Raw genomic sequence first — 24804 nt, 5'->3', positions numbered from 1 at the left:
TGGGTGGAGAAGAGTGTGAGGAGTTTTTTGTGACAGAAGGGTTCCAGCAAGAGTTAAAGGGAAGCGTTACAAGATGGTTGTAAGACCAGCTATGTTATACGGTTTGGAGACAGTGACACTGATGAAAAGACAGGAGACGGAGCTGGACTGGCAGAGTTGAAGATGCTAAAGTTTTCATTATGATTGACGAAGAAGCACAGGATTAGGAAAGAGTATATTAGAGGGACAGCTCACGTTGGTCGGTTTGGAGACAAAGCAAGCGAGAGAGCCAGGATTGAGATGGTTTGGACGAGTGTGGAGGGGAAATGCTGGGTATTTTGGGAGAAGGGTGCTGAATATGGAGTTGCCAGGCAAGAGGAAAAGAGGAACGCCAGAGAGTAGGTTTATGGATGTGGTGAGAGAGGACATGCAGGTGGCTGGTGTGCCAGAGCAAGATGCAGCGGACAGGACAAGTATGAAATTGGTGATCCGCTGTGGCGACCCCTAGCGGGAGCAGTTAGAAATCGGTGTTATTTCATTCAACGATTCTGTTTGTATGCATCATGCGGTTGTGCCACAGTAGAAAACGGGAGCATGTTAATCGCATCCGTCCTTCTTAAATGGACTGACTTTATCACGTCATTTTTAATCATTTCCCATTGGCTGCAGTGGCACCGCGTGACTAAAGATAGCCGACGTCTTCTTTTTAATCCCTTTGTTTTTGTACATTAAGTGAGCGATAAGACTTGTATACATCTTACTTATTTGCAGTATGCAAGAACTTTCGTTGTAGAACAATGAGCGGCATGTGGTTTGTGGTGGACCCGTCGGTGGTATTTATATGTACGCGAGTGCGGCTCGCAGCTCACCTTCACACCAGTATCGCTTCTCGGCCTTTTGGCTAAGATCAAGTGTAGTATCTGTTCTTATCAGTTTAATATCTGATACGTCCCCTATTCCGGGGACCATATATTAAATTGATTTTTGCAACAGGGATATGGAATCGGGGCTTGCTCCGTCCACTCCACGCATCGACCTGGTATTGCAGTACTTCCAGGAACGGTGCACTCCTTTCGTTGTATTGAATATTAAGATATGTTTCTTCAGGTACTGTCTCGATCTGGTCGATCATTGTCTGCACGACAATCTACTTGTGTTCAGACGGATATATGTCATCTTCTTTGACGATAGCCAAGTATGTACGCCGGGAGTTTGACTATTATTAAGAATATTATCAGTCGTGGCGAGGTCACGTCGCGCTAATAACATATCTCCCGGCACTCAAGTAGTGGTTCATTTCCTTTGCGGATACATGTGTAATCCATTCACTTGTGTATTCATACTGTCCTTTCCAACCGTATTCGAACGTTTCAAGCTATAGTTAAACAACGTGGACTGACCTCTTACGTGGGATTGCAGGTCTGGACGATGAAATACAAGAGCAGAAGAGTGGTAAGATTAAAGAATGCTCATACTGGTCTAAACACTTAGCTCTATGTGTTTGGAAAGCATAATAATGGAAAGTGGGACTATTTTCGAGAGGAAGAAACAGTGGACCATGTATTACTGTATTGCCAGAAATGTGACACTCACAGTAAGAAGTTTTAAAGAATGCACACAGAGAGACTGGACAGCAAAACATCCGCAATATTGTCAAAAAGAAAATTCTTTTAAAGTCCAGATCTAAACAATTTAAAAAGACACCAGAAGGAGTTGCATCGTTTACAGAAAGCATATGACAGGGTGCCGAGAGAGGAGGCTTGGTATTGCATCAAGAAGTCGGGAGTCGGGAGTTGCAGCAACCTATATAGGAGTGGCGCAGGGTATGTGGGTAGGGAGGACTAACAGCGGTGAGTTGTGCGTTCGGAATGACAGATGGGTTCAAGGTGGAGGTGGCATTACATCAAGGACCGGCTCTGTGCACTTTCTTGTTTGCAATGGCGATGGACAGGTTGACGGGCGAGATCAGCAGGAGTCTCCGTGGACTATGATGTTTGCAGATGACATTGTGATGTCTAGTGAGAGTAGGGTGCAGGTTGAGGAGAGCCTGTAGAGGTGGCGGTATGCACTGGAAAGACGAGGAATGAACGTCAGAAGGCACAAGACGGAATACATATGAAAGGGAAGACGAGTGGAATGTCTAGGATGCAAGGAATAGAGGCGATGAAGGCGTATGAGTTTAAATACTTGGGGTCGACTTTCCAAAGTAACGGGGAGTGTAGAAGAGGGGAGAAGACGAGAGTGCAGGCAGGGTGGAGTGGGTGGAGAAGAGTGTGAGGAGTTTTTTGTGACAGAAGGGTTCCAGCAAGAGTTAAAGGGAAGCGTTACAAGATGGTTGTAAGACCAGCTATGTTATACGGTTTGGAGACAGTGACACTGATGAAAAGACAGGAGACGGAGCTGGACTGGCAGAGTTGAAGATGCTAAAGTTTTCATTATGATTGACGAAGAAGCACAGGATTAGGAAAGAGTATATTAGAGGGACAGCTCACGTTGGTCGGTTTGGAGACAAAGCAAGCGAGAGAGCCAGGATTGAGATGGTTTGGACGAGTGTGGAGGGGAAATGCTGGGTATTTTGGGAGAAGGGTGCTGAATATGGAGTTGCCAGGCAAGAGGAAAAGAGGAACGCCAGAGAGTAGGTTTATGGATGTGGTGAGAGAGGACATGCAGGTGGCTGGTGTGCCAGAGCAAGATGCAGCGGACAGGACAAGTATGAAATTGGTGATCCGCTGTGGCGACCCCTAGCGGGAGCAGTTAGAAATCGGTGTTATTTCATTCAACGATTCTGTTTGTATGCATCATGCGGTTGTGCCACAGTAGAAAACGGGAGCATGTTAATCGCATCCGTCCTTCTTAAATGGACTGACTTTATCACGTCATTTTTAATCATTTCCCATTGGCTGCAGTGGCACCGCGTGACTAAAGATAGCCGACGTCTTCTTTTTAATCCCTTTGTTTTTGTACATTAAGTGAGCGATAAGACTTGTATACATCTTACTTATTTGCAGTATGCAAGAACTTTCGTTGTAGAACAATGAGCGGCATGTGGTTTGTGGTGGACCCGTCGGTGGTATTTATATGTACGCGAGTGCGGCTCGCAGCTCACCTTCACACCAGTATCGCTTCTCGGCCTTTTGGCTAAGATCAAGTGTAGTATCTGTTCTTATCAGTTTAATATCTGATACGTCCCCTATTCCGTGGACTATATATTAAATTGATTTTTGCAACAGGGATATGGAATCGGGGCTTGCTCCGTCCACTCCACGCATCGACCTGGTATTGCAGTACTTCCAGGAACGGTGCACTCCTTTCGTTGTATTGAATATTAAGATATGTTTCTTCAGGTACTGTATCAATCTGGTCGATCATTGTCTGCACGACAATCTACTTGTGTTCAGACGGATATATGTCATCTTCTTTGACGATAGCCAAGTATGTACGCCGGGACTTTGACTATTATTAAGAATATTATCAGTCGTGGCGAGGTCACGTCGCGCTAATAACATATCTCCCGGCACTCAAGTAGTGGTTCATTTCCTTTGCGGATACATGTGTAATCCATTCACTTGTGTATTCATACTGTCCTTTCCAACCGTATTCGAACGTTTCAAGCTATAGTTAAACAACGTGGACTGACCTCTTACGTGGGATTGCAGGTCTGGACGATGAAATACAAGAGCAGAAGAGTGGTAAGATTAAAGAATGCTCATACTGGTCTAAACACTTAGCTCTATGTGTTTGGAAAGCATAATAATGCAAAGTGGGACTATTTTCGAGAGGAAGAAACAGTGGACCATGTATTACTGTATTGCCAGAAATGTGACACTCACAGTAAGAAGTTTTAAAGAATGCACACAGAGAGACTGGACAGCAAAACATCCGCAATATTGTCAAAAAGAAAATTCTTTTAAAGTCCAGATCTAAACAATTTAAAAAGACACCAGAAGGAGTTGCATCGTTTACAGAAAGCATATGACAGGGTGCCGAGAGAGGAGGCTTGGTATTGCATCAAGAAGTCGGGAGTCGGGAGTTGCAGCAACCTATATAGGAGTGGCGCAGGGTATGTGGGTAGGGAGGACTAACAGCGGTGAGTTGTGCGTTCGGAATGACAGATGGGTTCAAGGTGGAGGTGGCATTACATCAAGGACCGGCTCTGTGCACTTTCTTGTTTGCAATGGCGATGGACAGGTTGACGGGCGAGATCAGCAGGAGTCTCCGTGGACTATGATGTTTGCAGATGACATTGTGATGTCTAGCGAGAGTAGGGTGCAGGTTGAGGAGAGCCTGTAGAGGTGGCGGTATGCACTGGAAAGACGAGGAATGAATGTCAGAAGGCACAAGACGGAATACATATGAAAGGGAAGACGAGTGGAATGGTTAGGATGCAAGGAATAGAGGCGATGAAGGCGTATGAGTTTAAATACTTGGGGTCGACTTTCCAAAGTAACGGGGAGTGTAGAAGAGGGGAGAAGACGAGAGTGCAGGCAGGGTGGAGTGGGTGGAGAAGAGTGTGAGGAGTTTTTTGTGACAGAAGGGTTCCAGCAAGAGTTAAAGGGAAGCGTTACAAGATGGTTGTAAGACCAGCTATGTTATACGGTTTGGAGACAGTGACACTGATGAAAAGACAGGAGACGGAGCTGGACTGGCAGAGTTGAAGATGCTAAAGTTTTCATTATGATTGACGAAGAAGCACAGGATTAGGAAAGAGTATATTAGAGGGACAGCTCACGTTGGTCGGTTTGGAGACAAAGCAAGCGAGAGAGCCAGGATTGAGATGGTTTGGACGAGTGTGGAGGGGAAATGCTGGGTATTTTGGGAGAAGGGTGCTGAATATGGAGTTGCCAGGCAAGAGGAAAAGAGGAACGCCAGAGAGTAGGTTTATGGATGTGGTGAGAGAGGACATGCAGGTGGCTGGTGTGCCAGAGCAAGATGCAGCGGACAGGACAAGTATGAAATTGGTGATCCGCTGTGGCGACCCCTAGCGGGAGCAGTTAGAAATCCCTGTCATTTCATTCAACGATTCTGTTTGTATGCATCATGCGGTTGTGCCACAGTAGAAAACGGGAGCATGTTAATCGCATCCGTCCTTTTTAAATGGACTGACTTTATCACGTCATTTTTAATCATTTCCCATTGGCTGCAGTGGCACCGCGTGACTAAAGATAGCCGACGTCTTCTTTTTAATCCCTTTGTTTTTGTACATTAAGTGAGCGATAAGACTTGTATACATCTTACTTATTTGCAGTATGCAAGAACTTTCGTTGTAGAGCAATGAGCGGCATGTGGTTTGTGGTGGACCCGTCGATGGTATTTATATGTACGCGAGTGCGGATCGCAGCTCACCTTCACACCAGTATCGCTTCTCGGCCTTTTGGCTAAGATCAAGTGTAGTATCTGTTCTTATCAGTTTAATATCTGATACGTCCCCTATTCCGGGGACCATATATTAAATTAATTTTTGCAACAGGGATATGGAATCGGGGCTTGCTCCGTCCACTCCACGCATCGACCTGGTATTGCAGTACTTCCAGGAACGGTGCACTCCTTTCGTTGTATTGAATATTAAGATATGTTTCTTCAGTTACTGTCTCAATCTGGCCGATCATTGTCTGCACGACAATCTACTTGTGTTCAGACGGATATATGTCATCTTCTTTGACGATAGCCAAGTATGTACGCCGGGAGTTTGACTATTATTAAGAATATTATCAGTCGTGGCGAGGTCACGTCGCGCTAATAACATATCTCCCGGCACTCAAGTAGTGGTTCATTTCCTTTGCGGATACATGTGTAATCCATTCACTTGTGTATTCATACTGTCCTTTCCAACCGTATTCGAACGTTTCAAGCTATAGTTAATCAACGTGGACTGACCTCTTACGTGGGATTGCAGGTCTGGACGATGAAATACAAGAGCAGAAGAGTGGTAAGATTAAAGAATGCTCATACTGGTCTAAACACTTAGCTCTATGTGTTTGGAAAGCATAATAATGCAAAGTGGGACTATTTTCGAGAGGAAGAAACAGTGGACCATGTATTACTGTATTGCCAGAAATGTGACACTCACAGTAAGAAGTTTTAAAGAATGCACACAGAGAGACTGGACAGCAAAACATCCGCAATATTGTCAAAAAGAAAATTCTTTTAAAGTCCAGATCTAAACAATTTAAAAAGACACCAGAAGGAGTTGCATCGTTTACAGAAAGCATATGACAGGGTGCCGAGAGAGGAGGCTTGGTATTGCATCAAGAAGTCGGGAGTCGGGAGTTGCAGCAACCTATATAGGAGTGGCGCAGGGTATGTGGGTAGGGAGGACTAACAGCGGTGAGTTGTGCGTTCGGAATGACAGATGGGTTCAAGGTGGAGGTGGCATTACATCAAGGACCGGCTCTGTGCACTTTCTTGTTTGCAATGGCGATGGACAGGTTGACGGGCGAGATCAGCAGGAGTCTCCGTGGACTATGATGTTTGCAGATGACATTGTGATGTGTAGCGAGAGTAGGGTGCAGGTTGAGGAGAGCCTGTAGAGGTGGCGGTATGCACTGGAAAGACGAGGAATGAACGTCAGAAGGCACAAGACGGAATACATATGAAAGGGAAGACGAGTGGAATGGTTAGGATGCAAGGAATAGAGGCGATGAAGGCGTATGAGTTTAAATACTTGGGGTCGACTTTCCAAAGTAACGGGGAGTGTAGAAGAGGGGAGAAGACGAGAGTGCAGGCAGGGTGGAGTAGGTGGAGAAGAGTGTGAGGAGTTTTTTGTGACAGAAGGGTTCCAGCAAGAGTTAAAGGGAAGCGTTACAAGATGGTTGTAAGACCAGCTATGTTATACGGTTTGGAGACAGTGACACTGATGAAAAGACAGGAGACGGAGCTGGACTGGCAGAGTTGAAGATGCTAAAGTTTTCATTATGATTGACGAAGAAGCACAGGATTAGGAAAGAGTATATTAGAGGGACAGCTCACGTTGGTCGGTTTGGAGACAAAGCAAGCGAGAGAGCCAGGATTGAGATGGTTTGGACGAGTGTGGAGGGGAAATGCTGGGTATTTTGGGAGAAGGGTGCTGAATATGGAGTTGCCAGGCAAGAGGAAAAGAGGAACGCCAGAGAGTAGGTTTATGGATGTGGTGAGAGAGGACATGCAGGTGGCTGGTGTGCCAGAGCAAGATGCAGCGGACAGGACAAGTATGAAATTGGTGATCCGCTGTGGCGACCCCTAGCGGGAGCAGTTAGAAATCGGTGTTATTTCATTCAACGATTCTGTTTGTATGCATCATGCGGTTGTGCCACAGTAGAAAACGGGAGCATGTTAATCGCATCCGTCCTTCTTAAATGGACTGACTTTATCACGTCATTTTTAATCATTTCCCATTGGCTGCAGTGGCACCGCGTGACTAAAGATAGCCGACGTCTTCTTTTTAATCCCTTTGTTTTTGTACATTAAGTGAGCGATAAGACTTGTATACATCTTACTTATTTGCAGTATGCAAGAACTTTCGTTGTAGAACAATGAGCGGCATGTGGTTTGTGGTGGACCCGTCGGTGGTATTTATATGTACGCGAGTGCGGCTCGCAGCTCACCTTCACACCAGTATCGCTTCTCGGCCTTTTGGCTAAGATCAAGTGTAGTATCTGTTCTTATCAGTTTAATATCTGATACGTCCCCTATTCCGTGGACTATATATTAAATTGATTTTTGCAACAGGGATATGGAATCGGGGCTTGCTCCGTCCACTCCACGCATCGACCTGGTATTGCAGTACTTCCAGGAACGGTGCACTCCTTTCGTTGTATTGAATATTAAGATATGTTTCTTCAGGTACTGTATCAATCTGGTCGATCATTGTCTGCACGACAATCTACTTGTGTTCAGACGGATATATGTCATCTTCTTTGACGATAGCCAAGTATGTACGCCGGGACTTTGACTATTATTAAGAATATTATCAGTCGTGGCGAGGTCACGTCGCGCTAATAACATATCTCCCGGCACTCAAGTAGTGGTTCATTTCCTTTGCGGATACATGTGTAATCCATTCACTTGTGTATTCATACTGTCCTTTCCAACCGTATTCGAACGTTTCAAGCTATAGTTAAACAACGTGGACTGACCTCTTACGTGGGATTGCAGGTCTGGACGATGAAATACAAGAGCAGAAGAGTGGTAAGATTAAAGAATGCTCATACTGGTCTAAACACTTAGCTCTATGTGTTTGGAAAGCATAATAATGGAAAGTGGGACTATTTTCGAGAGGAAGAAACAGTGGACCATGTATTACTGTATTGCCAGAAATGTGACACTCACAGTAAGAAGTTTTAAAGAATGCACACAGAGAGACTGGACAGCAAAACATCCGCAATATTGTCAAAAAGAAAATTCTTTTAAAGTCCAGATCTAAACAATTTAAAAAGACACCAGAAGGAGTTGCATCGTTTACAGAAAGCATATGACAGGGTGCCGAGAGAGGAGGCTTGGTATTGCATCAAGAAGTCGGGAGTCGGGAGTTGCAGCAAGCTATATGGGAGTGGCGCAGGGTATGTGGGTAGGGAAGACTAACAGCGGTGAGTTGTGCGTTCGGAATGACAGATGGGTTCAAGGTGGAGGTGGCATTACATCAAGGACCGGCTCTGTGCACTTTCTTGTTTGCAATGGCGATGGACAGGTTGACGGGCGAGATCAGCAGGAGTCTCCGTGGACTATGGTGTTTGCAGATGACATTGTGATGTCTAGCGAGATTAGGGTGCAGGTTGAGGAGAGCCTGTAGAGGTGGCGGTATGCACTGGAAAGACGAGGAATGAACGTCAGAAGGCACAAGACGGAATACATATGAAAGGGAAGACGAGTGGAATGGTTAGGATGCAAGGAATAGAGGCGATGAAGGCGTATGAGTTTAAATACTTGGGGTCGACTTTCCAAAGTAACGGGGAGTGTAGAAGAGGGGAGAAGACGAGAGTGCAGGCAGGGTGGAGTGGGTGGAGAAGAGTGTGAGGAGTTTTTTGTGACAGAAGGGTTCCAGCAAGAGTTAAAGGGAAGCGTTACAAGATGGTTGTAAGACCAGCTATGTTATACGGTTTGGAGACGGAGCTGGACTGGCAGAGTTGAAGATGCTAAAGTTTTCATTATGATTGACGAAGAAGCACAGGATTAGGAAAGAGTATATTAGAGGGACAGCTCACGTTGGTCGGTTTAGAGACAAAGCAAGCGAGAGAGCCAGGATTGAGATGGTTTGGACGAGTGTGGAGGGGAAATGCTGGGTATTTTGGGAGAAGGGTGCTGAATATGGAGTTGCCAGGCAAGAGGAAAAGAGGAACGCCAGAGAGTAGGTTTATGGATGTGGTGAGAGAGGACATGCAGGTGGCTGGTGTGCCAGAGCAAGCTGCAGCGGACAGGACAAGTATGAAATTGGTGATCCGCTGTGCCGACCCCTAGCGGGAGCAGTTAGAAATCCCTGTCATTTCATTCAACGATTCTGTTTGTATGCATCATGCGGTTGTGCCACAGTAGAAAACGGGAGCATGTTAATCGCATCCGTCCTTCTTAAATGGACTGACTTTATCACGTCATTTTTAATCATTTCCCATTGGCTGCAGTGGCACCGCGTGACTAAAGATAGCCGACGTCTTCTTTTTAATCCCTTTGTTTTTGTACATTAAGTGAGCGATAAGACTTGTATACATCTTACTTATTTGCAGTATGCAAGAACTTTCGTTGTAGAACAATGAGCGGCATGTGGTTTGTGGTGGACCCGTCGATGGTATTTATATGTACGCGAGTGCGGCTCGCAGCTCACCTTCACACCAGTATCGCTTCTCGGCCTTTTGGCTAAGATCAAGTGTAGTATCTGTTCTTATCAGTTTAATATCTGATACGTCCCCTATTCCGGGGACCATATATTAAATTGATTTTTGCAACAGGGATATGGAATCGGGGCTTGCTCTGTCCACTCCACGCATCGACCTGGTATTGCAGTACTTCCAAGAACCGGGCACTCCTTTCGTTGTATTGAATATTAAGATATGTTTCTTCAGTTACTGTCTCAATCTGGTCGATCATTGTCTGCACGACAATCTACTTGTGTTCAGACGGATATATGTCATCTTCTTTGACGATAGCCAAGTATGTACGCCGGGAGTTTGACTATTATTAAGAATATTATCAGTCGTGGCGAGGTCACGTCGCGCTAATAACATATCTCCCGGCACTCAAGTAGTGGTTCATTTCCTTTGCGGATACATGTGTAATCCATTCACTTGTGTATTCATACTGTCCTTTCCAACCGTATTCGAACGTTTCAAGCTATAGTTAAACAACGTGGACTGACCTCTTACGTGGGATTGCAGGTCTGGACGATGAAATACAAGAGCAGAAGAGTGGTAAGATTAAAGAATGCTCATACTGGTCTAAACACTTAGCTCTATGTGTTTGGAAAGCATAATAATGGAAAGTGGGACTATTTTCGAGAGGAAGAAACAGTGGACCACGTATTACTGTATTGCCAGAAATGTGACACTCACAGTAAGAAGTTTTAAAGAATGCACACAGAGAGACTGGACAGCAAAACATCCGCAATATTGTCAAAAAGAAAATTCTTTTAAAGTCCAGATCTAAACAATTTAAAAAGACACCAGAAGGAGTTGCATCGTTTACAGAAAGCATATGACAGGGTGCCGAGAGAGGAGGCTTGGTATTGCATCAAGAAGTCGGGAGTCGGGAGTTGCAGCAACCTATATAGGAGTGGCGCAGGGTATGTGGGTAGGGAGGACTAACAGCGGTGAGTTGTGCGTTCGGAATGACAGATGGGTTCAAGGTGGAGGTGGCATTACATCAAGGACCGGCTCTGTGCACTTTCTTGTTTGCAATGGCGATGGACAGGTTGACGGGCGAGATCAGCAGGAGTCTCCGTGGACTATGATGTTTGCAGATGACATTGTGATGTGTAGCGAGAGTAGGGTGCAGGTTGAGGAGAGCCTGTAGAGGTGGCGGTATGCACTGGAAAGACGAGGAATGAACGTCAGAAGGCACAAGACGGAATACATATGAAAGGGAAGACGAGTGGAATGGTTAGGATGCAAGGAATAGAGGCGATGAAGGCGTATGAGTTTAAATACTTGGGGTCGACTTTCCAAAGTAACGGGGAGTGTAGAAGAGGGGAGAAGACGAGAGTGCAGGCAGGGTGGAGTGGGTGGAGAAGAGTGTGAGGAGTTTTTTGTGACAGAAGGGTTCCAGCAAGAGTTAAAGGGAAGCGTTACAAGATGGTTGTAAGACCAGCTATGTTATACGGTTTGGAGACAGTGACACTGATGAAAAGACAGGAGACGGAGCTGGACTGGCAGAGTTGAAGATGCTAAAGTTTTCATTATGATTGACGAAGAAGCACAGGATTAGGAAAGAGTATATTAGAGGGACAGCTCACGTTGGTCGGTTTGGAGACAAAGCAAGCGAGAGAGCCAGGATTGAGATGGTTTGGACGAGTGTGGAGGGGAAATGCTGGGTATTTTGGGAGAAGGGTGCTGAATATGGAGTTGCCAGGCAAGAGGAAAAGAGGAACGCCAGAGAGTAGGTTTATGGATGTGGTGAGAGAGGACATGCAGGTGGCTGGTGTGCCAGAGCAAGATGCAGCGGACAGGACAAGTATGAAATTGGTGATCCGCTGTGGCGACCCCTAGCGGGAGCAGTTAGAAATCCCTGTCATTTCATTCAACGATTCTGTTTGTATGCATCATGCGGTTGTGCCACAGTAGAAAACGGGAGCATGTTAATCGCATCCGTCCTTCTTAAATGGACTGACTTTATCACGTCATTTTTAATCATTTCCCATTGGCTGCAGTGGCACCGCGTGACTAAAGATAGCCGACGTCTTCTTTTTAATCCCTTTGTTTTTGTACATCAAGTGAGCGATAAGACTTGTATACATCTTACTTATTTGCAGTATGCAAGAACTTTCGTTGTAGAACAATGAGCGGCATGTGGTTTGTGGTGGACCCGTCGGTGGTATTTATATGTACGCGAGTGCGGCTCGCAGCTCACCTTCACACCAGTATCGCTTCTCGGCCTTTTGGCTAAGATCAAGTGTAGTATCTGTTCTTATCAGTTTAATATCTGATACGTCCCCTATTCCGGGGACCATATATTAAATTGATTTTTGCAACAGTGATATGGAATCGGGGCTTGCTCCGTCCACTCCACGCATCGACCTGGTATTGCAGTACTTCCAGGAACGGTGCACTCCTTTCGTTGTATTGAATATTAAGATATGTTTCTTCAGTTACTGTCTCAATCTGGTCGATCATTGTCTGCACGACAATCTACTTGTGTTCAGACGGATATATGTCATCTTCTTTGACGATAGCCAAGTATGTACGCCGGGACTTTGACTATTATTAAGAATATTATCAGTCGTGGCGAGGTCACGTCGCGCTAATAACATATCTCCCGGCACTCAAGTAGTGGTTCATTTCCTTTGCGGATACATGTGTAATCCATTCACTTGTGTATTCATACTGTCCTTTCCAACCGTATTCGAACGTTTCAAGCTATAGTTAAACAACGTGGACTGACCTCTTACGTGGGATTGCAGGTCTGGACGATGAAATACAAGAGCAGAAGAGTGGTAAGATTAAAGAATGCTCATACTGGTCTAAACACTTAGCTCTATGTGTTTGGAAAGCATAATAATGGAAAGTGGGACTATTTTCGAGAGGAAGAAACAGTGGACCATGTATTACTGTATTGCCAGAAATGTGACACTCACAGTAAGAAGTTTTAAAGAATGCACACAGAGAGACTGGACAGCAAAACATCCGCAATATTGTCAAAAAGAAAATTCTTTTAAAGTCCAGATCTAAACAATTTAAAAAGACACCAGAAGGAGTTGCATCGTTTACAGAAAGCATATGACAGGGTGCCGAGAGAGGAGGCTTGGTATTGCATCAAGAAGTCGGGAGTCGGGAGTTGCAGCAACCTATATAGGAGTGGCGCAGGGTATGTGGGTAGGGAGGACTAACAGCGGTGAGTTGTGCGTTCGGAATGACAGATGGGTTCAAGGTGGAGGTGGCATTACATCAAGGACCGGCTCTGTGCACTTTCTTGTTTGCAATGGCGATGGACAGGTTGACGGGCGAGATCAGCAGGAGTCTCCGTGGACTATGATGTTTGCAGATGACATTGTGATGTCTAGCGAGATTAGGGTGCAGGTTGAGGAGAGCCTGTAGAGGTGGCGGTATGCACTGGAAAGACGAGGAATGAATGTCAGAAGGCACAAGACGGAATACATATGAAAGGGAAGACGAGTGGAATGGTTAGGATGCAAGGAATAGAGGCGATGAAGGCGTATGAGTTTAAATACTTGGGGTCGACTTTCCAAAGTAACGGGGAGTGTAGAAGAGGGGAGAAGACGAGAGTGCAGGCAGGGTGGAGTGGGTGGAGAAGAGTGTGAGGAGTTTTTTGTGACAGAAGGGTTCCAGCAAGAGTTAAAGGGAAGCGTTACAAGATGGTTGTAAGACCAGCTATGTTATACGGTTTGGAGACAGTGACACTGATGAAAAGACAGGAGACGGAGCTGGACTGGCAGAGTTTAAGATGCTAAAGTTTTCATTATGATTGACGAAGAAGCACAGGATTAGGAAAGAGTATATTAGAGGGACAGCTCACGTTGGTCGGTTTGGAGACAAAGCAAGCGAGAGAGCCAGGATTGAGATGGTTTGGACGAGTGTGGAGGGGAAATGCTGGGTATTTTGGGAGAAGGGTGCTGAATATGGAGTTGCCAGGCAAGAGGAAAAGAGGAACGCCAGAGAGTAGGTTTATGGATGTGGTGAGAGAGGACATGCAGGTGGCTGGTGTGCCAGAGCAAGATGCAGCGGACAGGACAAGTATGAAATTGGTGATCCGCTGTGGCGACCCCTAGCGGGAGCAGTTAGAAATCCCTGTCATTTCATTCAACGATTCTGTTTGTATGCATCATGCGGTTGTGCCACAGTAGAAAACGGGAGCATGTTAATCGCATCCGTCCTTCTTAAATGGACTGACTTTATCACGTCATTTTTAATCATTTCCCATTGGCTGCAGTGGCACCGCGTGACTAAAGATAGCCGACGTCTTCTTTTTAATCCCTTTGTTTTTGTACATTAAGTGAGCGATAAGACTTGTATACATCTTACTTATTTGCAGTATGCAAGAACTTTCGTTGTAGAGCAATGAGCGGCATGTGGTTTGTGGTGGACCCGTCGATGGTATTTATATGTACGCGAGTGCGGCTCGCAGCTCACCTTCACACCAGTATCGCTTCTCGGCCTTTTGGCTAAGATCAAGTGTAGTATCTGTTCTTATCAGTTTAATATCTGATACGTCCCCTATTCCGGGGACCATATATTAAATTGATTTTTGCAACAGGGATATGGAATCGGGGCTTGCTCCGTCCACTCCACGCATCGACCTGGTATTGCAGTACTTCCAGGAACGGTGCACTCCTTTCGTTGTATTGAATATTAAGATATGTTTCTTCAGTTACTGTCTCAATCTGGCCGATCATTGTCTGCACGACAATCTACTTGTGTTCAGACGGATATATGTCATCTTCTTTGACGATAGCCAAGTATGTACGCCGGGAGTTTGACTATTATTAAGAATATTATCAGTCGTGGCGAGGTCACGTCGCGCTAATAACATATCTCCCGGCACTCAAGTAGTGGTTCATTTCCTTTGCGGATACATGTGTAATCCATTCACTTGTGTATTCATACTGTCCTTTCCAACCGTATTCGAACGTTTCAAGCTATAGTTAAACAACGTGGACTGACCTCTTACGTGGGATTGCAGGTCTGGACGATGAAATACAAGAGCAGAAGAGTGGTAAGATTAAAGAATGCTCATACTGGTCTAAACACTTAGCTCTATGTGTTTGGAAAGCATAATAATGCAAAGTGGGACTATTTTCGAGAGGAAGAAACAGTGGACCATGTATTACTGTATTGCCAGAAATGTGACACTCACAGTAAGAAGTTTTAAAGAATGCACACAGAGAGACTGGACAGCAAAACATCCGCAATATTGTCAAAAAGAAAATTCTTTTAAAGTCCAGATCTAAACAATTTAAAAAGACACCAGAAGGAGTTGCATCGTTTACAGAAAGCATATGACAGGGTGCCGAGAGAGGAGGCTTGGTATTGCATCAAGAAGTCGGGAGTCGGGAGTTGCAGCAACCTATATAGGAGTGGCGCAGGGTATGTGGGTAGGGAGGACTAACAGCGGTGAGTTGTGCGTTCGGAATGACAGATGGGTTCAAGGTGGAGGTGGCATTACATCAAGGACCGGCTCTGTGCACTTTCTTGTTTGCAATGGCGATGGACAGGTTGACGGGCGAGATGAGCAGGAGTCTCCGTGGACTATGATGTTTGCAGATGACATTGTGATGTGTAGCGAGAGTAGGGTGCAGGTTGAGGAGAGCCTGTAGAGGTGGCGGTATGCACTGGAAAGACGAGGAATGAACGTCAGAAGGCACAAGACGGAATACATATGAAAGGGAAGACGAGTGGAATGGTTAGGATGCAAGGAATAGAGGCGATGAAGGCGTATGAGTTTAAATACTTGGGGTCGACTTTCCAAAGTAACGGGGAGTGTAGAAGAGGGGAGAAGACGAGAGTGCAGGCAGGGTGGAGTGGGTGGAGAAGAGTGTGAGGAGTTTTTTGTGACAGAAGGGTTCCAGCAAGAGTTAAAGGGAAGCGTTACAAGATGGTTGTAAGACCAGCTATGTTATACGGTTTGGAGACAGTGACACTGATGAAAAGACAGGAGACGGAGCTGGACTGGCAGAGTTGAAGATGCTAAAGTTTTCATTATGATTGACGAAGAAGCACAGGATTAGGAAAGAGTATATTAGAGGGACAGCTCACGTTGGTCGGTTTGGAGACAAAGCAAGCTAGAGAGCCAGGATTGAGATGGTTTGGACGAGTGTGGAGGGGAAATGCTGGGTATTTTGGGAGAAGGGTGCTGAATATGGAGTTGCCAGGCAAGAGGAAAAGAGGAACGCCAGAGAGTAGGTTTATGGATGTGGTGAGAGAGGACATGCAGGTGGCTGGTGTGCCAGAGCAAGATGCAGCGGACAGGACAAGTCTGAAATTGGTGATCCGCTGTGGCGACCCCTAGCGGGAGCAGTTAGAAATCCCTGTCATTTCATTCAACGATTCTGTTTGTATGCATCATGCGGTTGTGCCACAGTAGAAAACGGGAGCATGTTAATCGCATCCGTCCTTCTTAAATGGACTGACTTTATCACGTCATTTTTAATCATTTCCCATTGGCTGCAGTGGCACCGCGTGACTATAGATAGCCGACGTCTTCTTTTTAATCCCTTTGTTTTTGTACATTAAGTGAGCGATAAGACTTGTATACATCTTACTTATTTGCAGTATGCAAGAACTTTCGTTGTAGAACAATGAGCGGCATGTGGTTTGTGGTGGACCCGTCGATGGTATTTATATGTACGCGAGTGCGGCTCGCAGCTCACCTTCACACCAGTATCGCTTCTCGGCCTTTTGGCTAAGATCAAGTGTAGTATCTGTTCTTATCAGTTTAATATCTGATACGTCTCCTATTCCGGGGACAATATATTAAATTGATTTTTGCAACAGGGATATGGAATCGGGGCTTGCTCCGTCCACTCCACGCATCGACATGGTGTTGCAGTACTTCCAGGAACGGTGCACTCCTTTCGTTGTATTGAATATTAAGATATGTTTCTTCAGTTACTGTCTCAATCGGGTCGATCATTGTCTGCACGACACTCTACTTGTGTTCAGACGGATATATGTCATCTTCTTTGACGATAGCCAAGTATGTACGCCGGGAGTTTGATTATTATTAAGAATATTATCAGTCGTGGCGAGGTCACGTCGCGCTAATAACATATCTCCCGGCACTCAAGTAGTGGTTCATTTCCTTTGCGGATACATGTGTAATCCATTTACTTGTGTATTCATACTGTCCTTTCCAACCGTATTCGAACGTTTCAAGCTATAGTTAAACAACGTGGACTGACCTCTTACGTGGGATTGCAGGTCTGGACGATGAAATACAAGAGCAGAAGAGTGGTAAGATTAAAGAATGCTCATACTGGTCTAAACACTTAGCTCTATGTGTTTGGAAAGCATAATAATGCAAAGTGGGACTATTTTCGAGAGGAAGAAACAGTGGACCATGTATTACTGTATTGCCAGAAATGTGACACTCACAGTAAGAAGTTTTAAAGAATGCACACAGAGAGACTGGACAGCAAAATATCCGCAATATTGTCAAAAAAAATTCTTTTAAAGTCCAGATCTAAACAATTTAAAAAGACACCAGAAGGAGTTGCATCGTTTACAGAAAGCATATGACAGGGTGCCGAGAGAGGAGGCTTGGTATTGCATCAAGAAGTCGGGAGTCGGGAGTTGCAGCAAGCTATATGGGAGTGGCGCAGGGTATGTGGGTAGGGAAGACTAACAGCGGTGAGTTGTGCGTTCGGAATGACAGATGGGTTCAAGGTGGAGGTGGCATTACATCAAGGACCGGCTCTGTGCACTTTCTTGTTTGCAATGGCGATGGACAGGTTGACGGGCGAGATCAGCAGGAGTCTCCGTGGACTATGGTGTTTGCAGATGACATTGTGATGTCTAGCGAGATTAGGGTGCAGGTTGAGGAGAGCCTGTAGAGGTGGCGGTATGCACTGGAAAGACGAGGAATGAACGTCAGAAGGCACAAGACGGAATACATATGAAAGGGAAGACGAGTGGAATGGTTAGGATGCAAGGAATAGAGGCGATGAAGGCGTATGAGTTTAAATACTTGGGGTCGACTTTCCAAAGTAACGGGGAGTGTAGAAGAGGGGAGAAGACGAGAGTGCAGGCAGGGTGGAGTGGGTGGAGAAGAGTGTGAGGAGTTTTTTGTGACAGAAGGGTTCCAGCAAGAGTTAAAGGGAAGCGTTACAAGATGGTTGTAAGACCAGCTATGTTATACGGTTTGGAGACGGAGCTGGACTGGCAGAGTTGAAGATGCTAAAGTTTTCATTATGATTGACGAAGAAGCACAGGATTAGGAAAGAGTATATTAGAGGGACAGCTCACGTTGGTCGGTTTGGAGACAAAGCAAGCGAGAGAGCCAGGATTGAGATGGTTTGGACGAGTGTGGAGGGGAAATGCTGGGTATTTTGGGAGAAGGGTGCTGAATATGGAGTTGCCAGGCAAGAGGAAAAGAGGAACGCCAGAGAGTAGGTTTATGGATGTGGTGAGAGAGGACATGCAGGTGGCTGGTGTGCCAGAGCAAGATGCAGCGGACAGGACAAGTATGAAATTGGTGATCCGCTGTGGCGACCCCTAGCGGGAGCAGTTAGAAATCCCTGTCATTTCATTCAACGATTCTGTTTGTATGCATCATGCGGTTGTGCCACAGTAGAAAACGGGAGCATGTTAATCGCATCCGTCCTTCTTAAATGGACTGACTTTATCACGTCATTTTTAATCATTTCCCATTGGCTGCAGTGGCACCGCGTGACTAAAGATAGCCGACGTCTTCTTTTTAATCCCTTTGTTTTTGTACATTAAGTGAGCGATAAGACTTGTATACATCTTACTTATTTGCAGTATGCAAGAACTTTCGTTGTAGAGCAATGAGCGGCATGTGGTTTGTGGTGGACCCGTCGATGGTATTTATATGTACGCGAGTGCGGCTCGCAGCTCACCTTCACACCAGTATCGCTTCTCGGCCTTTTGGCTAAGATCAAGTGTAGTATCTGTTCTTATCAGTTTAATATCTGATACGTCCCCTATTCCGGGGACCATATATTAAATTGATTTTTGCAACAGGGATATGGAATCGGGGCTTGCTCCGTCCACTCCACGCATCGACCTGGTATTGCAGTACTTCCAGGAACGGTGCACTCCTTTCGTTGTATTGAATATTAAGATATGTTTCTTCAGTTACTGTCTCAATCTGGCCGATCATTGTCTGCACGACAATCTACTTGTGTTCAGACGGATATATGTCATCTTCTTTGACGATAGCCAAGTATGTACGCCGGGACTTTGACTATTATTAAGAATATTATCAGTCGTGGCGAGGTCACGTCGCGCTAATAACATATCTCCCGGCACTCAAGTAGTGGTTCATTTCCTTTGCGGATACATGTGTAATCCATTCACTTGTGTATTCATACTGTCCTTTCCAACCGTATTCGAACGTTTCAAGCTATAGTTAAACAACGTGGACTGACCTCTTACGTGGGATTGCAGGTCTGGACGATGAAATACAAGAGCAGAAGAGTGGTAAGATTAAAGAATGCTCATACTGGTCTAAACACTTAGCTCTATGTGTTTGGAAAGCATAATAATGCAAAGTGGGACTATTTTCGAGAGGAAGAAACAGTGGACCATGTATTACTGTATTGCCAGAAATGTGACACTCACAGTAAGAAGTTTTAAAGAATGCACACAGAGAGACTGGACAGCAAAACATCCGCAATATTGTCAAAAAGAAAATTCTTTTAAAGTCCAGATCTAAACAATTTAAAAAGACACCAGAAGGAGTTGCATCGTTTACAGAAAGCATATGACAGGGTGCCGAGAGAGGAGGCTTGGTATTGCATCAAGAAGTCGGGAGTCGGGAGTTGCAGCAACCTATATAGGAGTGGCGCAGGGTATGTGGGTAGGGAGGACTAACAGCGGTGAGTTGTGCGTTCGGAATGACAGATGGGTTCAAGGTGGAGGTGGCATTACATCAAGGACCGGCTCTGTGCACTTTCTTGTTTGCAATGGCGATGGACAGGTTGACGGGCGAGATCAGCAGGAGTCTCCGTGGACTATGATGTTTGCAGATGACATTGTGATGTCTAGCGAGAGTAGGGTGCAGGTTGAGGAGAGCCTGTAGAGGTGGCGGTATGCACTGGAAAGACGAGGAATGAACGTCAGAAGGCACAAGACGGAATACATATGAAAGGGAAGACGAGTGGAATGGTTAGGATGCAAGGAATAGAGGCGATGAAGGCGTATGAGTTTAAATACTTGGGGTCGACTTTCCAAAGTAACGGGGAGTGTAGAAGAGGGGAGAAGACGAGAGTGCAGGCAGGGTGGAGTGGGTGGAGAAGAGTGTGAGGAGTTTTTTGTGACAGAAGGGTTCCAGCAAGAGTTAAAGGGAAGCGTTACAAGATGGTTGTAAGACCAGCTATGTTATACGGTTTGGAGACAGTGACACTGATGAAAAGACAGGAGACGGAGCTGGACTGGCAGAGTTGAAGATGCTAAAGTTTTCATTATGATTGACGAAGAAGCACAGGATTAGGAAAGAGTATATTAGAGGGACAGCTCACGTTGGTCGGTTTGGAGACAAAGCAAGCGAGAGAGCCAGGATTGAGATGGTTTGGACGAGTGTGGAGGGGAAATGCTGGGTATTTTGGGAGAAGGGTGCTGAATATGGAGTTGCCAGGCAAGAGGAAAAGAGGAACGCCAGAGAGTAGGTTTATGGATGTGGTGAGAGAGGACATGCAGGTGGCTGGTGTGCCAGAGCAAGATGCAGCGGACAGGACAAGTATGAAATTGGTGATCCGCTGTGGCGACCCCTAGCGGGAGCAGTTAGAAATCCCTGTCATTTCATTCAACGATTCTGTTTGTATGCATCATGCGGTTGTGCCACAGTAGAAAACGGGAGCATGTTAATCGCATCCGTCCTTCTTAAATGGACTGACTTTATCACGTCATTTTTAATCATTTCCCATTGGCTGCAGTGGCACCGCGTGACTAAAGATAGCCGACGTCTTCTTTTTAATCCCTTTGTTTTTGTACATTAAGTGAGCGATAAGACTTGTATACATCTTACTTATTTGCAGTATGCAAGAACTTTCGTTGTAGAACAATGAGCGGCATGTGGTTTGTGGTGGACCCGTCGATGGTATTTATATGTACGCGAGTGCGGCTCGCAGCTCACCTTCACACCAGTATCGCTTCTCGGCCTTTTGGCTAAGATCAAGTGTAGTATCTGTTCTTATCAGTTTAATATCTGATACGTCTCCTATTCCGGGGACAATATATTAAATTGATTTTTGCAACAGGGATATGGAATCGGGGCTTGCTCCGTCCACTCCACGCATCGACATGGTATTGCAGTACTTCCAGGAACGGTGCACTCCTTTCGTTGTATTGAATATTAAGATATGTTTCTTCAGTTACTGTCTCAATCGGGTCGATCATTGTCTGCACGACACTCTACTTGTGTTCAGACGGATATATGTCATCTTCTTTGACGATAGCCAAGTATGTACGCCGGGAGTTTGATTATTATTAAGAATATTATCAGTCGTGGCGAGGTCACGTCGCGCTAATAACATATCTCCCGGCACTCAAGTAGTGGTTCATTTCCTTTGCGGATACATGTGTAATCCATTTACTTGTGTATTCATACTGTCCTTTCCAACCGTATTCGAACGTTTCAAGCTATAGTTAAACAACGTGGACTGACCTCTTACGTGGGATTGCAGGTCTGGACGATGAAATACAAGAGCAGAAGAGTGGTAAGATTAAAGAATGCTCATACTGGTCTAAACACTTAGCTCTATGTGTTTGGAAAGCATAATAATGCAAAGTGGGACTATTTTCGAGAGGAAGAAACAGTGGACCATGTATTACTGTATTGCCAGAAATGTGACACTCACAGTAAGAAGTTTTAAAGAATGCACACAGAGAGACTGGACAGCAAAATATCCGCAATATTGTCAAAAAAAATTCTTTTAAAGTCCAGAGCTAAACAATTTAAAAAGACACCAGAAGGAGTTGCATCGTTTACAGAAAGCATATGACAGGGTGCCGAGAGAGGAGGCTTGGTATTGCATCAAGAAGTCGGGAGTCGGGAGTTGCAGCAAGCTATATGGGAGTGGCGCAGGGTATGTGGGTAGGGAAGACTAACAGCGGTGAGTTGTGCGTTCGGAATGACAGATGGGTTCAAGGTGGAGGTGGCATTACATCAAGGACCGGCTCTGTGCACTTTCTTGTTTGCAATGGCGATGGACAGGTTGACGGGCGAGATCAGCAGGAGTCTCCGTGGACTATGGTGTTTGCAGATGACATTGTGATGTCTAGCGAGATTAGGGTGCAGGTTGAGGAGAGCCTGTAGAGGTGGCGGTATGCACTGGAAAGACGAGGAATGAACGTCAGAAGGCACAAGACGGAATACATATGAAAGGGAAGACGAGTGGAATGGTTAGGATGCAAGGAATAGAGGCGATGAAGGCGTATGAGTTTAAATACTTGGGGTCGACTTTCCAAAGTAACGGGGAGTGTAGAAGAGGGGAGAAGACGAGAGTGCAGGCAGGGTGGAGTGGGTGGAGAAGAGTGTGAGGAGTTTTTTGTGACAGAAGGGTTCCAGCAAGAGTTAAAGGGAAGCGTTACAAGATGGTTGTAAGACCAGCTATGTTATACGGTTTGGAGACGGAGCTGGACTGGCAGAGTTGAAGATGCTAAAGTTTTCATTATGATTGACGAAGAAGCACAGGATTAGGAAAGAGTATATTAGAGGGACAGCTCACGTTGGTCGGTTTGGAGACAAAGCAAGCGAGAGAGCCAGGATTGAGATGGTTTGGACGAGTGTGGAGGGGAAATGCTGGGTATTTTGGGAGAAGGGTGCTGAATATGGAGTTGCCAGGCAAGAGGAAAAGAGGAACGCCAGAGAGTAGGTTTATGGATGTGGTGAGAGAGGACATGCAGGTGGCTGGTGTGCCAGAGCAAGCTGCAGCGGACAGGACAAGTATGAAATTGGTGATCCGCTGTGGCGACCCCTAGCGGGAGCAGTTAGAAATCCCTGTCATTTCATTCAACGATTCTGTTTGTATGCATCATGCGGTTGTGCCACAGTAGAAAACGGGAGCATGTTAATCGCATCCGTCCTTCTTAAATGGACTGACTTTATCACGTCATTTTTAATCATTTCCCATTGGCTGCAGTGGCACCGCGTGACTAAAGATAGCCGACGTCTTCTTTTTAATCCCTTTGTTTTTGTACATTAAGTGAGCGATAAGACTTGTATACATCTTACTTATTTGCAGTATGCAAGAACTTTCGTTGTAGAACAATGAGCGGCATGTGGTTTGTGGTGGACCCGTCGATGGTATTTATATGTACGCGAGTGCGGCTCGCAGCTCACCTTCACACCAGTATCGCTTCTCGGCCTTTTGGCTAAGATCAAGTGCAGTATCTGTTCTTATCAGTTTAATATCTGATACGTCCCCTATTCCGGGGACCATATATTAAATTGATTTTTGCAACAGGGATATGGAATCGGGGCTTGCTCCGTCCACTCCACGCATCGACCTGGTATTGCAGTACTTCCAGGAACGGTGCACTCCTTTCGTTGTATTGAATATTAAGATATGTTTCTTCAGTTACTGTCTCAATCTGGTCGATCATTGTCTGCACGACAATCTACTTGTGTTCAGACGGATATATGTCATCTTCTTTGACGATAGCCAAGTATGTACGCCGGGAGTTTGACTATTATTAAGAATATTATCAGTCGTGGCGAGGTCACGTCGCGCTAATAACATATCTCCCGGCACTCAAGTAGTGGTTCATTTCCTTTGCGGATACATGTGTAATCCATTCACTTGTGTATTCATACTGTCCTTTCCAACCGTATTCGAACGTTTCAAGCTATAGTTAAACAACGTGGACTGACCTCTTACGTGGGATTGCAGGTCTGGACGATGAAATACAAGAGCAGAAGAGTGGTAAGATTAAAGAATGCTCATACTGGTCTAAACACTTAGCTCTATGTGTTTGGAAAGCATAATAATGGAAAGTGGGACTATTTTCGAGAGGAAGAAACAGTGGACCATGTATTACTGTATTGCCAGAAATGTGACACTCACAGTAAGAAGTTTTAAAGAATGCACACAGAGAGACTGGACAGCAAAACATCCGCAATATTGTCAAAAAGAAAATTCTTTTAAAGTCCAGATCTAAACAATTTAAAAAGACACCAGAAGGAGTTGCATCGTTTACAGAAAGCATATGACAGGGTGCCGAGAGAGGAGGCTTGGTATTGCATCAAGAAGTCGGGAGTCGGGAGTTGCAGCAACCTATATAGGAGTGGCGCAGGGTATGTGGGTAGGGAGGACTAACAGCGGTGAGTTGTGCGTTCGGAATGACAGATGGGTTCAAGGTGGAGGTGGCATTACATCAAGGACCGGCTCTGTGCACTTTCTTGTTTGCAATGGCGATGGACAGGTTGACGGGCGAGATCAGCAGGAGTCTCCGTGGACTATGATGTTTGCAGATGACATTGTGATGTCTAGCGAGAGTAGGGTGCAGGTTGAGGAGAGCCTGTAGAGGTGGCGGTATGCACTGGAAAGACGAGGAATGAACGTCAGAAGGCACAAGACGGAATACATATGAAAGGGAAGACGAGTGGAATGGTTAGGATGCAAGGAATAGAGGCGATGAAGGCGTATGAGTTTAAATACTTGGGGTCGACTTTCCAAAGTAACGGGGAGTGTAGAAGAGGGGAGAAGACGAGAGTGCAGGCAGGGTGGAGTGGGTGGAGAAGAGTGTGAGGAGTTTTTTGTGACAGAAGGGTTCCAGCAAGAGTTAAAGGGAAGCGTTACAAGATGGTTGTAAGACCAGCTATGTTATACGGTTTGGAGACAGTGACACTGATGAAAAGACAGGAGACGGAGCTGGACTGGCAGAGTTGAAGATGCTAAAGTTTTCATTATGATTGACGAAGAAGCACAGGATTAGGAAAGAGTATATTAGAGGGACAGCTCACGTTGGTCGGTTTGGAGACAAAGCAAGCTAGAGAGCCAGGATTGAGATG

At 45.5% G+C, this 24804-nt stretch overlaps 11 non-coding genes across 11 annotated transcripts; all 11 read left to right on the top strand.

Annotated features, from left to right (window-relative positions):
• Positions 1-860: 860 nt before the first annotated feature.
• On the top strand, positions 861-1052 carry LOC130125697 (U2 spliceosomal RNA). Its single transcript, XR_008811546.1, has one exon. It is a non-coding gene; the product is annotated as a U2 spliceosomal RNA (small nuclear RNA).
• A 2045-nt stretch (positions 1053-3097) lies between these two features.
• LOC130125733 (U2 spliceosomal RNA) lies at positions 3098-3289 on the top strand. Its single transcript, XR_008811580.1, has one exon. It is a non-coding gene; the product is annotated as a U2 spliceosomal RNA (small nuclear RNA).
• Positions 3290-5334: 2045 nt separating this feature from the next.
• On the top strand, positions 5335-5526 carry LOC130125691 (U2 spliceosomal RNA). Its single transcript, XR_008811540.1, has one exon. It is a non-coding gene; the product is annotated as a U2 spliceosomal RNA (small nuclear RNA).
• A 2045-nt stretch (positions 5527-7571) lies between these two features.
• Positions 7572-7763, top strand: LOC130125731 (U2 spliceosomal RNA). The gene has a single exon (XR_008811579.1). It is a non-coding gene; the product is annotated as a U2 spliceosomal RNA (small nuclear RNA).
• A 2018-nt stretch (positions 7764-9781) lies between these two features.
• Positions 9782-9973, top strand: LOC130125808 (U2 spliceosomal RNA). Its single transcript, XR_008811652.1, has one exon. It is a non-coding gene; the product is annotated as a U2 spliceosomal RNA (small nuclear RNA).
• Positions 9974-12018: 2045 nt separating this feature from the next.
• Positions 12019-12210, top strand: LOC130125750 (U2 spliceosomal RNA). The gene has a single exon (XR_008811596.1). It is a non-coding gene; the product is annotated as a U2 spliceosomal RNA (small nuclear RNA).
• Positions 12211-14255: 2045 nt separating this feature from the next.
• On the top strand, positions 14256-14447 carry LOC130125696 (U2 spliceosomal RNA). The gene has a single exon (XR_008811545.1). It is a non-coding gene; the product is annotated as a U2 spliceosomal RNA (small nuclear RNA).
• A 2045-nt stretch (positions 14448-16492) lies between these two features.
• On the top strand, positions 16493-16684 carry LOC130125756 (U2 spliceosomal RNA). The gene has a single exon (XR_008811603.1). It is a non-coding gene; the product is annotated as a U2 spliceosomal RNA (small nuclear RNA).
• A 2016-nt stretch (positions 16685-18700) lies between these two features.
• On the top strand, positions 18701-18892 carry LOC130125695 (U2 spliceosomal RNA). Its single transcript, XR_008811544.1, has one exon. It is a non-coding gene; the product is annotated as a U2 spliceosomal RNA (small nuclear RNA).
• A 2045-nt stretch (positions 18893-20937) lies between these two features.
• On the top strand, positions 20938-21129 carry LOC130125747 (U2 spliceosomal RNA). The gene has a single exon (XR_008811594.1). It is a non-coding gene; the product is annotated as a U2 spliceosomal RNA (small nuclear RNA).
• Positions 21130-23145: 2016 nt separating this feature from the next.
• Positions 23146-23337, top strand: LOC130125738 (U2 spliceosomal RNA). Its single transcript, XR_008811585.1, has one exon. It is a non-coding gene; the product is annotated as a U2 spliceosomal RNA (small nuclear RNA).
• The last annotated feature ends 1467 nt before the right edge of the window (positions 23338-24804 follow it).

This window comes from Lampris incognitus, chromosome 15 (assembly GCF_029633865.1).
Source record: "Lampris incognitus isolate fLamInc1 chromosome 15, fLamInc1.hap2, whole genome shotgun sequence".
Taxonomy (NCBI): Eukaryota; Metazoa; Chordata; class Actinopteri; order Lampriformes; family Lampridae; genus Lampris; species Lampris incognitus.
The sequence above is the reverse complement of the archived record's forward strand: the minus strand, read 5'-3'. Positions and strand labels throughout refer to the sequence as shown.